Genomic DNA, 13306 nt, shown 5'->3' with positions numbered 1-13306 from the left:
CTATTCTGAAGTCTTGCATTAGAAATGCCTAATTGAAGATACAATGGAGAACCACCAAAACCCCCACAAACCAACAAAACCAATAAAAAATTAGAAATCTGAAACTGTAAAAAATTTGATTAATTTAGAAAACCACTATTACTGAGACAGAATCCTTCTGTTTCTTAGACTCCTAATTCTGCAAACTCTAAGCATATTAGTAGTACTATTGCTTTAAATTTTTGTGTGCATATTAGACATTCAAAAGGTGCTCTGGGAACATTTTATCCACAGATTTTCTGGTCAGAATGCTCCACACTAAGCATCTGCCATGAGCTGAAAAGTGTGAAAAATATGCACAAATAACATTGTCGTCATTAAACAGATGTTAATAACAAGTAGTTAAAAAGTTTTTACATATTTATTAAAAGATACTTATGGTAAATATATCCATATTCTTATATATATATATTTATGAATAAGATCTAGAAAACAAATATATATATATTCTGTTATTATTTCTGTGCCACTTGTATTTCTGGAGTTCTTGAGAAATCAGATAATCAGAAAGTAAAAATTATGTATGACAAAGAATTTACTAGGGCTTTCTTGAACAATGTCTGGAAAACCATCTGTGATATGTTTTAAAAGAAGACTAATCTACATCTAAAGAAGAAGATACCTTGGAGGTTCACAGAAGGCCAGGTTGTTTGTGAAAATATATGTTCCACAAAGTTATAATGTTACCACATTAAAACCAATCAACAAACAAACAAACAAACAAACCCACCAAAAAAAAACCCAAATGGAAACTCCTATGGGGAAACAGCTAACTTCATGTTGACAGATCACACTATTTAACATATAAATTGTGACTGCAGTTGACCACAGCTTATAACATAAGTGGAGCCATGTCTTGATGATGGATATCAGGCTGTAACAAACCCATTGAGTTGTGGTCAGATATGCGGAACTGATCCCTGATATCCTCTAAGGTGTTGTTACATATGTTTTGCAGTAACAGGAGCAAACATTCTTTAAAACCATTAACACAAAGGCATAGCTAGATGTTTTGGAATTTTTGCCTGTATGTAAGAAGCAAAAAGAAAATCAATTAGGTGGCAGAAGGGGCTATGAATAATATAGCAGGATTGATGGAAAACAGGTCTATAAGTTTTTTGCCTTTTTGACCTTACTGGTGTTCTGTCCCAAGTTGTCTCTCAGTACATGAGATTGATTTGGCCATGAGATACTATATGGCTTCTTACAGTATGCCAAGTGGATGAAGAGACATCTTTTTCCTCCTATTTAAGGAAGTTCTTCTAGAGCAGGAATGACTATTCTTTTTGGGAAATTTGACCCATCACCATTACATCAAAGGTCCACATTTTATCTACTGTGAAAATCATTTATACTACTGATGATCAACTATTATTTCACTGCACTCGCATTTTATTTGTCTAGTTGTGTAAGGGAAAATCGATGTTCAAGAAATAATTGGAAAATGTTGCATTTTACTTATCAATCTTAGCATTTTTTTCCTTAATATTTAGTAATATAATTAATTAAAATTTGTGTTCATCTTCCATATTTATCAAGTAAACTGTTAAACTGTGACTGGTTATATTCATAATCTGGTGGCAAGTGGATGAAATAAGGAAGCATTAGGTATCCATATCTTTCTATTCTTTGCCTGCATTTAATAAAATATTTTTTCTTATATAGAAACTTTTACATATGCCTATCAGCATTAGATTACAGAATAAAATATCTTGGATAAAAATCATGTTCAGCTAGCTTTCAGTTTTTGTCATTAAACTTGGTGTGATGTGAGAAGACTCTTGCCCCCTAGACGCATTTGAGATGGCCCATGTCCTCCATGAAACATTAAGTTAATAATTTTGGTAAAGCTAAACAGGTCAGTTTTATGTAAAAGGAAGTGTTAGATTAACCATGTTAAAATGGAAACATTTTGTTTTCCATATCAGTATTTTGAAACTTCACTGTTGCCAAAATATATTGTTTAAATACATTTATAGAGAACTGCTTTTCCAGATCACTAGGTAAAAAAACATTGGTGGTTTTGTGGGGTTTTTCCCCCAAATTAACAGACCTGGCTGGTGAGAAAAATACAGAGTATTGTTTTGAGCTGATAGGAAGGAAATAAAAAATATTCAGAACATTTAAAAAGAACAGCATAGGTGAAAGTAACATCTATGGTACCAACAATAAAAGAAGGAATAGTGCAATTGTAGTGCAATTAGAAACGTTGGCCTATATTGATTAAAAAACTAGGCTCTGGAAATTTTAAAGGATTGACACAAATTAAACATTGACTGTTCCAAACATTATGCCATTGTCGCATAAAATCTCAGCTGCTAATACCCTGAATCTTATGTATATCCTTTTTTTATTCTAATTAGTAAGAAAATAAAATGGTCAGTGAACTATGACAGATTCTGACTTTAGGTCCCAAATGTTATCACTTTGGGCAATTTTAATACCTGTGAAAGGTATAGAAATAGCATTACTTATGATAATAATTTTGATTACCTTATAGGGAATGAGGTGAAATTTTCATATTCGTTGTGTTGTGTTTGCGTCTGAACTTCAGTATGGTTATTACAGAACAGGAGTCACCCATGATGATGAAACAGATAACAAAAGTTAAATGCAGTATAAAAGCATCCTTTTCTTAAGATTGACTCTTACTAGCAGGAATAGAAGATACACTAACACTTTCTCTGCAGGATATTCAGTTTGGGAAATTGACTAAAATAACTGAAAGTAGAAATTGGTCTCTTTTGACAGAACCACTCTTTCTTGAATTGTATGTAATATGTCTATTAAGATAATATAATAATAAGATAATAAAATAATATAAGATAATAAGATAAGATAAATAATATAAAATAAATAAGATAATATAATAATAAGATAATAAAATTAAGATAATATAATATTAAGATAATAATAATAAGATTTCAGGAACCATGCTTAAATTCTTATGCCACTTAGATATCTGTTTAATTTATTCCTTTTTTTTTCCTTTTAAATCTTGCTTTTTTATTTATTTTTTTCTACATCTCACAGAACTTTCCTTTTACTTACTTTGAAGTGTACTCTACTGTTCATTAAGCATCTGCAGCTAGCACCACTCTGATTTACTGTAACAGTAGGTACAGAATATACACCTGCTACAATAGATGTGGATATAGAGTCAAATGTAACATCTGGAAATCTACATTTTTGTGATTGTTTTCTTTGTAATGATGCCTCTATAACTGCTTAGACTAAACCATTTTCCCTAAAGATAGAGAAATCAAAATGTCTACACTTTTCGAAAGCTTTTTAATTTTTATGTAGTTGAAAACAACTTGCTATATATTGTGTATATATGGAAATAGAAATGTATGGTATGAATTACTAAAGTCAAGCCATTCCATATAATGTATATTATAAATTAAATCAAAACTAAATATTCCCATGTTTCAGATATGAAGGGATCACCATTGTAAAAATCTTCGACCCTGTGCTTTATGAATAAGTCCAATAGCAAATACTTATTTTCATGCTTATTCTATAACACTTAAATTCAAGTTAGATTTACTATGCAATAGTTTTATGTAAATCTGACACCGTAAGATCATGTCTATACTTGACCATACATAGTCTGATTCTCAAAAGCTTTTTTACTGTGGTGGTGGTAGAGTGCACACTGGAATTATTCCATTGATAAGAACTGCAATATTCTAAACTTTTGTGTTTAATTTGTGTAGGCCAAATAATTTCCTGTTACTTTCTGTTATTTTATTGCCACTGGAATAGAAGGAATGTGGAAGCACTTATTCTTGCTGTCCCTTTTAATCCATCTCTATATATTTGTGACTCAGAGTTTTCAGCTACTTCTTTCAGAAACTGTTTTTGTATTTTCATTTCTCTGCACTATTCTTGTATTTTTGTCCTGATAACATGATTATTTCATACTGGATTCAAGTATTACATTAATCATTGCATTAGAGGTTATATAACTTTTTTGCTAGTTGTCTCAGGCTGAAGCTCAACTTTTCTAGAAAATGCACTTAGTCTTCAAGTTTGGATTATAAATAAGAGGACAATTGTACTAATGCATGAGAATGTTTTGGTAATCATTCTGTTGCAGTTTCTGAAGCAAAGATCTTGAAAAAAAAACATTTCCATAGAATCATAGAATCATAGAATTGTTTGGGTTGGAAGGGACCTTAAAGATCATCTAGTTCCAACCCCCCCCCCCGCCACAGGCCAGCACACTTTCTAATAGAAGGTGGAAGTTTTCTGATTTCTCATGTGATCTCTTCTTTTAGTTATTCAGACAAATAAAATACTCTAACAAACAACGTAAGAAAGCAGAAATATTAAAACAAAAAATAACTATCATAACAAGATACAAAGATGCAAAAAGTTCATAAATACAGGTATTGATATACAATATGTTTGGGAATAAAAAATGAGAAGTAAATTCTGTTGCAATGCAAATAATAAATAAATAATGAAAATGCAAATGGATAAGTACTAGAGAAGGGGGAAAAGTCAATATCATTCAGTCATTATTAATTCAAATCCCTCAATTTGAATGCCTAATCTGATTTATAATTCTGTTTTCAAAGACATTGAGCGCCAGCAACTCCATTTAAATTGTAGGTGCTCAGTAAATGGAAGGTCAAGTTTGCTTGATACAGACAGATTTCAATATTTAACACACAGCTTCTAAAACTTTCATCTAAATAGAATGTCACTGTGTTATGGAGAAGGATAAATAGAAAAACAGGAAAATAGACTAAGAAGTAGCACCCGGTATCTACTTAGACAGGTTTTTGGCCCAAAACTTGTTTCTTCATGAGCTAGCAATGTGCCCTCTTGCTGAAGACGACCAATGGTATCGTGGGGTGCATTAAGAGTGTGGCCAGCAGGTCGAGGCAGGTTATCCTCCCCCTCTAGTCTACCCTAGTGAGGCCACATCTGGAGCTCTGTGTCCAGTTCTGGGCTCCCCAGTGCAAGGAAGACAGGGAACTACTGGAGAGAGTCCAGTGGAGGGCTACAAAGATGATGAGAGATCAAAGATGATGACTGGAACATCCCTCGTATAAGGAAAAGCTGAGAGAGCTGGGTCTGTTCAGCCTGGAGAAGAGAAGACTGAGATGGGATCTGATCAATACTTATAAATATCTAAAGGGTGGATGTCAAGAGGATGGGGCAGAGCACTGGAACAGGTTGCCCAGGGAGACTGTGGAGTCTCCTTCTCTGGAGATATTCAACACCCACCTGAACATGATCCTGTCCAACCTGCTCTAGCAAGGGGGTTGGACTAGATGATCTCCAGAGGTCCCTTCCAACCCCTAACATTCTGTGATTCTGTGATTCTGTAATCAGAAGACAGCTGATGCACATCATGGAAAGGAGAATCTGTGGAAAGTCAGTGAACAAGCACCAAAATTTCCACAGAATGATGGGTGGAACTAGTCTGGCCAAGCTTATGGATCTCAGGATGATCAGGTACTATAAACCTTAAGAGGCCTTAGTAACTTAACATCTCTCTATTTCTGGGGATTGCTCAGGAGCCTGCTTTCAAGCACAGTTCTTTTGCCAAGCCAGTGATATAACTGCTGCATTTTAAAAAAAAACCAAACCAAACCAAACCAAACCAAAACAAAAAAAAAACCCCAAAACCCCAACCCCCCCCCCCCCCCCCCCCCCATTTTACTATACAACTAGAAGTCATATTTTGACTAGTAACCATAGTCCCAAGTCAGTGTTCTGAAGTAATTTTGATAATGTAGCAGTGGTATCTATCCACATTCTGATAAACACAGTAGATGAAAAGCTCAGCTTAGAGCTTGACTGTGAAAGCCATCTCATTTAATAAATGTCTTGATTATAATCTTTTTTTAGGGAAACTACAGAACAACAAGAATAAAGAAGTTAAAAGCATAATGTATGACAAGAGATTACCAGAACTAAATGATGTTAGTATATAAAGAGAAAGGACATTAGAGTGAGAAATCATGTTTGTAAACACAAACTAAATAAAAACATATTCTGTAGGTGATCTATGTTTAATTGACCCTGCTTCAGCAGAAGAGAAAGTTTTAAATGATTGCCTGTGACTCTAACCCTGCATTTCTTGTTTTATGAGCAATATAATCTTAAGAGATATTAAAACTGTAATGATGCTAGAAAATATCGGTATTTCTATTGATATATTTGTTAGAATACCAGGACTATTATAAGTGGGTGAAATACAAGTTTAAATAAGGTATTAAAAGAGATTTAATGTCCCATTATTTATTTTATTCTTAAAATAAACTTTCTTATGCGTTAAAATAACTAAGAAGTGTTTCAATAGAAAGAAACAGAATATATGTATATACATTCTGGAAGGTTACCAGGTATTTTAAGTAGAAACTGAAAGACTACTATTACTCCTTGATAACAAAGAAAGGTGAAGGTTATACAGCTGAAAGCTAAAATCCTTTTCTCTTTCCTCTCTATGATCTAATCAGCATTACTTTGCAAATCTACCTGGATTCAGAAATGTGCAGACCCTTTGCCCAAATGACATAACTGATGCTTCTTTGAAATAATGATGAGGTTACGATAAACAAGTAAAAGCTAGAAGGGCAAGAAAACAGAAATTGATTGTCTGTCCATAGTCTGCTCCCTTTATGTTTTGTCAAGAACAAAACGGTGTGATCTCCAAACAGAACTGTTTGCTTTCTTTGGACCTGCAATACACTGCTTTGGTACGGTAGTCTCTTTGGTGTCAGAAATGTATCTTGCCCCCACAGCATGCACTTTCCCAGGCAGTTTATCATTTCCCACACTTAACTGATCTTCTGGAAATGATGCAGCTATGAACACTCCCCAGGAACTTGGTGCATATGATTCTCACATGTTGAACCTGTTTGCCATTGTCCCTCCTACACACTGTGCCTGCTGTGCTGAAGTTCTTTCAGTTCTTGTCCCTGGGAGTCAACAGATGATAGGAAGTATCTAAGTAAACTCAATAGCTCAAAAATTTTGTTATTCCTTGAAGTTCTGGGAATGCTTGGTAGCAGTTAAAAAAAGTACCATGAGAAAAGAATGCTTCTATTTGATTTTACTGCAACTTAAAGAATGTAACTCACTTCCTTATTTCCAACCAACATTATGACTTGATTTTTTTTTTACTTATAACAGAATGGAGTCCTGGTGTTTTACATAAAATAACCTCCTTATTATATGTGTTTTTACCAGCTACCTGGGAGGCATGTCTTCCTGCACAGCAATTTGTAGTTTAAAAAATAACCTCCTATCTATCTGGCTTTTTAAGGCCATTAAAGTATCGAGTCCTTGGTTTAGTTTTTCTCTTGTTCTTCAAGGAAAATGAACTTATGAATAGTTAACTATTGCAGACAAAAATATCCCGGAGTTTAAGCAATTACTTTTCTGTGTCTCTTACTGGACCACTAGGTTTCACCTCACCCAGAATTGAAGCTGTCAGCAATTTCATGGGGTAAAAAGTTAAAACCAAGCATGCTAATAAAACTGGGAAAGAAGAACCCACCAGAACCTTATTTTTCATTGACAAGAAGCTCTTTATTTTGAAGGTTGAACATTAATTGACTCAGTGAAGTATAAGCTAATTTCTTGTTTATAGTAAGCTAAAACCATTATTTATCCTGATAAATTAAAGTAGTAAGGAGGAAAACCTTTTCTAATTGAAATCTCTATGCTATGGCCTATACGGGCATGTATCTGGACCCAGGAGAAGCCTAACTGATTTCACTGGTGTTGATTTCATTGCAACTGATTTGAAACTGATTGCATTTTATTTTTGCCACATAAGGAAGGATAAAATGGATTTAAATGTACGTCCATTTAGAGAGCAAAAGCAAGGCATAGGGACATTAATGCAAAAGAGAAAGGATCTTCAATCATGTATATAGCTGCCACTGCAAAGAAGGGAATAATCTGTTCCCCAAGGGTTTATGGCATGATGTGACAAGATAGCTTATGGAGGCTCTTCTAGCTTTATGGGTCTTGTAGTTAATGACCCAGCAGAGTTTAGCTATGTTCATGGATCTGAAAGACATCCTTCCACAGGCAGTACATTTACAAGATTCAGAAAATTGTTTAAAAAATAGATTAAAACACTACTGTTTGTAAGTTTTGCTGAGAGGATAAATAAGTTAATGTATGTGAAAACAATTGAACAGGTTCTGAATAAACAGTATTAAAATTCACAAATTCACCCTTGTTTCTCTTTGGCTTCTAAAATGAACTCTCAGCTCTGCCATAAGAGTAAAAAATGTTTCACAGCCTGTTCAAGTCAAGCAGTAATGGCTTGGTTTGATTTAAAACAACTATTTGTCAAGAAGAGTTAGTGGTAGTGAAACTTGCTTCATCAATTAACTGGCATATCAAAAATGAGGAATATTGTTCAAAACTAATTTGCTGTTGACTGCAGGCAGCCCAAATGATCTTCGACATGAGCTTTGAAAATTAACCTTGAAGATGAACTGTGAACATTTCTTGCAGTATTTTTCACTCTGGCCTCATACAAACAATAGACATTTAAGCACTCCCCTTTCTGCTAATAAATGTTTTCCAAATATGTGTTCCCAAGGTTTTAAGTTCCACTTTAAGATATTTTGTCAGGACTATTCCTACTAATTCCATTATCCCTACTAATACGTCATACCTAAAAAAAGACTTCTATAAAATGTGACTTTTATTTATTATTTATTTTTTTATTTATTTTACCATTGCTGATTTGTTTCAGGTTATTATTTTTCTCTGTACTTTCACATGTTTTTATTAGTTTATTAAAATCAGGATTGTCATGATGTGATACCAGTTCAAAGGAAGACAGGGCATACAATAAATTGTCACATCAGAAGATGCAATTTTTAACTGGATTATATTTATTTTACTCTTTTAATCTCTAGTAATCTCAGCCTCTATTTTTTGTTTGTTTGTTTGTTTGTTTGTTTTCGTTTTTACTTTGTGTGTTTGATTCTACTGACACTTACAGAAAAGTTGTCAGATGATTTAGTAATATTATGGAAGGGGAATTGTCAGTTTTGTCAGACCACTTTGTAATCCCATGACTAATTTGAAATCTCTGATTGAAATCTCTAATGACTCTTAGGTCATTATTTGGCAGTATTTTTGTAGGCAGTTCATCACCACTAACATGTTAAAACAGAAATATGTAAAATGACATATTTTTTCCTGTTTACTTTTTCCTCAAGATCTTCCGGTGTGATTTTTTTTCAATTCATTTTGTTGTAGCCTGTAAATATTTCTCATGTTTTTTATATCTTGGAGGCATTTATAAAAGGCCTCAATTTAAGATAATATTTTAATTTAGTTAATATTTAGTGTATTGTTCTTCTCCACATCATTAATGGAAACATAAATATATCTAACACCTGTCACTAGTATTTTCAGGGAAAATCCATTCAAATCAATTCAATGGTTGGAGGACTGTAAATGATGATTTGTGATTTTTTTTCAATCGGTAAAGTTAGCTTATTCTTATTATTATTGCAAACACCTTAGTAAGATACATCACAATTGTTACTCAAATCCTTTGGCCATGTTTCCTTCATTCAGCTGCTAGCTTTGTAATTGCATTTAAAAGGTTTACCTGCCGCATTGTGTTTTCTCTGGGCCATAGTGGATATGCCTCACAGTTTGTTTTCTGTGCACTTTTATGGCTTTCTTTTTATTTGCTGAGGAAGGTTATTTTTTTTAATGAAGGCTTGAGTATGAAAATGCTAAAGCTGCTATTCATTTTTTACTAAAATTTTAAATGAGTATTGCTTTGCTTGCCAGCTCCATAGGGCTTTTATGGAGGAACTCAGAAATAATTGTCAAATGTACGGTAAATGCATCAGCTGAATCCATTATCATTCAGGAATACGACCAGAGTGGTTTGAATTCAGCTTATGAAAGTATCCATATCCACTAACTTTGCTAGGTTTAAAGAGAGTGTCAGCAGGACTTGCACAGGGGAGAGAGGAAGAGGCAAAGCTCAGAAAAAGACAACCATGTTAGATACTTCCCAAATAACCAGAGAACAGGGGAGTGTGGTGTCAACTGACCAGCGCTTTTTCTGGGTAAAATGTGGCAGAGTTAACCGGGATATGTGAGGTGATTTTTTGTAAAGCCTGTCTTTTAAAAAGAGAGTGGACTCACTTGGTTACTGTCACATCTGGTATAAAAAGGCAGTCTTACACCCGTGGCTTTTACCGTACTTGTGACTAAAGGAACTGAAAGGGAAAGATCAGCAGAGAACAGTAGACCTCATGGATTGGGTTTTTTGTTGTTGTTGTTGTTGTTTGGTTTTGTTTTCTGCATCTTAAATCTTTCCTCAAAGAGGGATTCAGAAAGGATATGTCTGTAAATTGTCCTAGAATATCATCATTCTACATCCAAATTTATTTTGATCTGTTTGTTAAATAGAGCTGCTTTCTGATAATCCATGCAGTGTTTCAAGGTTTGTTTTTTTTTTTTGTTCTGTGTGAAAAACAGATGTTGATTTGCTGACATAAGGATCAGACATAGAAATATTGGAGCAAATCTAGGTTTCATTTCCTTGGGCCGAGTTACCTAATCTTGATTAGAATGAAAAAGCTCAATAAATCTCTAACATAATACAGAAGCAGCAGCACCAGCATCTGAATCCAGTTGCATTTGTTACAACCAGTTCAGAATTGCCCAGTACATGAAGTGTATCTCCCTTTTGTAAGAAATAGCACATCCACTTCCCTGTTTTCTCCTCTAAACTGTTTATAAACTGTGCTAAGCTACTTCTGTCAAGACTGGGTAAGAGGACTCAACTGAGGCAACAATAGAATCCCATTATTTTGGTATAATAACCCTTCTTTCCCTCTAGCAAATCTTATCAGTCTCTCCCAGTCACCAGTGTCAGTCAGTGTTAGCAACAAGGGAGCCACATTTTCCACATGGTATGCAGACCTCTTCAGCAGACTTCTACAGCATATATCTGTGTTGCATGAGTTATTCTCCAAATCAATAGCCAGAAGAGATGAGAGCTTTAAATATTAAGGCAGTTATGTCAGCACACTCCATCTCAGCAGGAAAGCTGAGAGCTCGACAGCTTTGGCTCTCTGTGGTTTCCAGCCACTTCCTCACATATGTGCAAATTTTAAAGTTTTGGGTTTTTTTGCAAACTTTCCTCTTCCACAGTAGCTTTGTCTCTTGTCTCTGTGTTTCCTGTTCACTGTCTTCCTGGCCATTCTTACATTTAACTGTCCAATATTTCTTCAGAAGAAATTTATATGACCAGATAAGGACATAATTGGAAAGAAAACACAAAGAAAGTTCATGGCTGCTGCCTGAGTATAGTTAATGTTCCTTTCTCACATTTTCTTTGGCATTTCCAGATGCACGTTAAGTTGCTTTTAGGCATAAATCATACAGGCATCTCTATTTGAGGCTCTTTCTGTCCTTAAGTGTGTGAAATCTACCACTTATTAAAAGTCTTGCACCTCTTTTGTTTTTCTTCTGACCTTATAGTCAATTTTCTGTATTAATGTTTTCTTTATGGACTAAATTATGCAATATTTTCAATCAGTTCTAATTTTCATGTAGGTAAATAATTTACTCTAAAACATGGATTGCTTGCAACTGTAATAAAATGTCTCCTTCAACACTTTTGACTTCTTCCAATCTTACTTTAAAAGCAGCAGAAGGCTGACTGCTCCCAAACACAATCCTGATTAAAATTAATCAGAAATATAAATGTTTATTTTACTATCTCTCAATTTTTCCTTTCACCATATTTTTAAAAACTTAGATATTCTGCCTTTGGATAAGAATTTCATTTTATTTTTCCCCCAAAAGAGATTTTATTTTCTTTCATCTGTGTGTAAATTCCCCCTTTCTAGATCTTTATTAAGATGAATACATTTTAAAAAATACCATTAGCAACATTCATAACACAGGGAACATAAACATTTTCTTGAGTGAACATGTTTCTATTAAAAATCAGACAAAGCCTTTATACGTGTGGTTTTGTTGTATATTTTTGCACCTTTTCAAAGTGAATGTTTAAGCTTGTTTCATAAGCCGTGGGAACAGCTAGTATGTTCTTTTAAAGGCAGGAATTCAATTATTGGTATGTCTTTTGCTTAAGCATGACAAACCAAACTTGTCTGTTCTTGAAGCAAGTAATAAAATCAATTCAGCTACTTATTTCATCACCTAAACATAATATAGAATTACAGGATTGCTTAATGAAGCAAATGGTCAGATTCCAACCTAAACTGTATATAAGTACTCTGACATATAAAGCAAGTGTAGTTAGTACCTAGATTTTCACTATCGTAAGAGTAAAACAGAAATCTAGAACATCAAAACTGAAGATTTTCCCAGGTTGTTTTACCTCTTCTCTAAAAACTTCATTAGTTGTTCCCAGGTATGCTTTGCTTGAGCAAGTGGACTGAATACACAATTGTTTTCATTCTGAAATTCAGTTTTGCTTTTCTTAGGTTTATGGTCTATATTGTTTGGGTAAGTTTACCTTAATTCCTAAATGATTAGCATTTAATAACTAATTGACACTGCATTAAGTAGTTAAACATGGCATCTTACAGTCTAAGGAGCACCTAATGCAGAATCCTTTCTAAAGCCATTATTAATACAAACTAGACATTAATAAATTTTTGTGTGTTAGATTTCTAAATTTCATTTTAAGTATATGCAGAATTAAATGTCCATTTGCTTTAGGAAGAGAAAACATTAGATATTCCTGATAACCACAATTTTAAAGCAGGTGGCTATAAACAGCTATGTGGATTCCAATCCACAGAGTCCTTCCTCTCACATTTATCCTTGTATGTGCATATACATGTCTATGGACTGTTTTTTCCCAGAGCAATACAAAGACTGCAATGTCATGCAGTAAAATATGGTTTCTTTGCCCTGTTGACACATCCTAGCTATGACATGAAAGAACCAAGCATCATTTTTTAATAGGTCCAGGAACTCACTGAAATTCATAAAAGGGATGAAGCAGAGAGCATGGCTCCGTTGCCTTTCTACTTCTGATAACCTGGCATGGAGTATCTCCACCACACTACCTCCTTCTCCTTCACAAGAAAGAAACAAAGGTGGAACAATTTAGTACTATACCTATGCCACTTAAATAATCTTTTAAAAGTCCATATATTATCCACTTAATTACTTCCAACTGTCTTAAAATATAATTTTCAATGACTTCTGCAAGATACTGACTCTCACTGTCCAACTGACTCCAAAATATTGACTCTGACTATCT

The sequence above is a fragment of the Balearica regulorum genome, chromosome 2 (genome assembly GCF_011004875.1).
Source record: "Balearica regulorum gibbericeps isolate bBalReg1 chromosome 2, bBalReg1.pri, whole genome shotgun sequence".
In the NCBI taxonomy this organism is placed as follows: domain Eukaryota; kingdom Metazoa; phylum Chordata; class Aves; order Gruiformes; family Gruidae; genus Balearica; species Balearica regulorum.
This window is presented reverse-complemented; position numbering follows the sequence as displayed.